Here is an 840-nt window from a genome sequence, read left to right as displayed (position 1 = left end):
ATGGGCTTGATGTGGGTGGGCTTCCGGATTTGGGCCACTTTTTCTAACATACCCCACCTTGGACCAAATACCCAATGGTATAGGTCAGGGGTTTTTGGATCTGGTTTTCTCATCATTGCCAATAAATACTCCAAAGTTGTACCTGCAATATAAACAACACTAAACAGTACAGAGGTATCAGTCAGGATTTAATAAGAGTATTTTTACGCACTTACAGAATTTTTCGGTAGGCAAGCACTTTGTACCCATGTCTGCAGGATTTTCATCTGAGCTAATCTTTTCTAGTTTTATCTCATTTTTTCCGACAATGTCACGAATGAAATGATACCTGACATCTATATGTTTTGTCCTATCATGAAAGACGGGATTTTTACATAGCTGAATTGCTGATTGACTATCAGAGAAGATCACAGGTTTTTCTTTTAAGAAACCAATTTCATTTAGAAGCCCACTAAGCCATAGAGCTTCTTTAAAAGCCACGCAAATATCTAAGTAGCCATTTTAATGCTTCCCAATGAGGGGGGCCAGGATTTGACATATATCTACTCAAGCAACTGATGGCATAGGCAACATCAGGTCTAGTGCATACCATTAGGAACATAATAGAGCCAATCACATTAGAGTAGGGGATCTTACTCATTTTTTGCATATCATTTTCAGATTGGGGGCATTGACTTTTACTAAGTTGAAAATGAGCAGCCAAAGGAACAGCAGTGGGTTTCGAATTTTCCATAGAAAACTTTTTGAGGATAGCCAAAAGATACGTTTTCTGGTTTAAGAGAATAGAAGAAGTTTTTCTGTCCCTAATAATGCTCATGCCGAGAATCTGTTTTGCATTTC

Source organism: Sesamum indicum, linkage group LG8 (genome assembly GCF_000512975.1).
Source record: "Sesamum indicum cultivar Zhongzhi No. 13 linkage group LG8, S_indicum_v1.0, whole genome shotgun sequence".
NCBI lineage: Eukaryota > Viridiplantae > Streptophyta > Magnoliopsida > Lamiales > Pedaliaceae > Sesamum > Sesamum indicum.
This window is presented reverse-complemented; position numbering follows the sequence as displayed.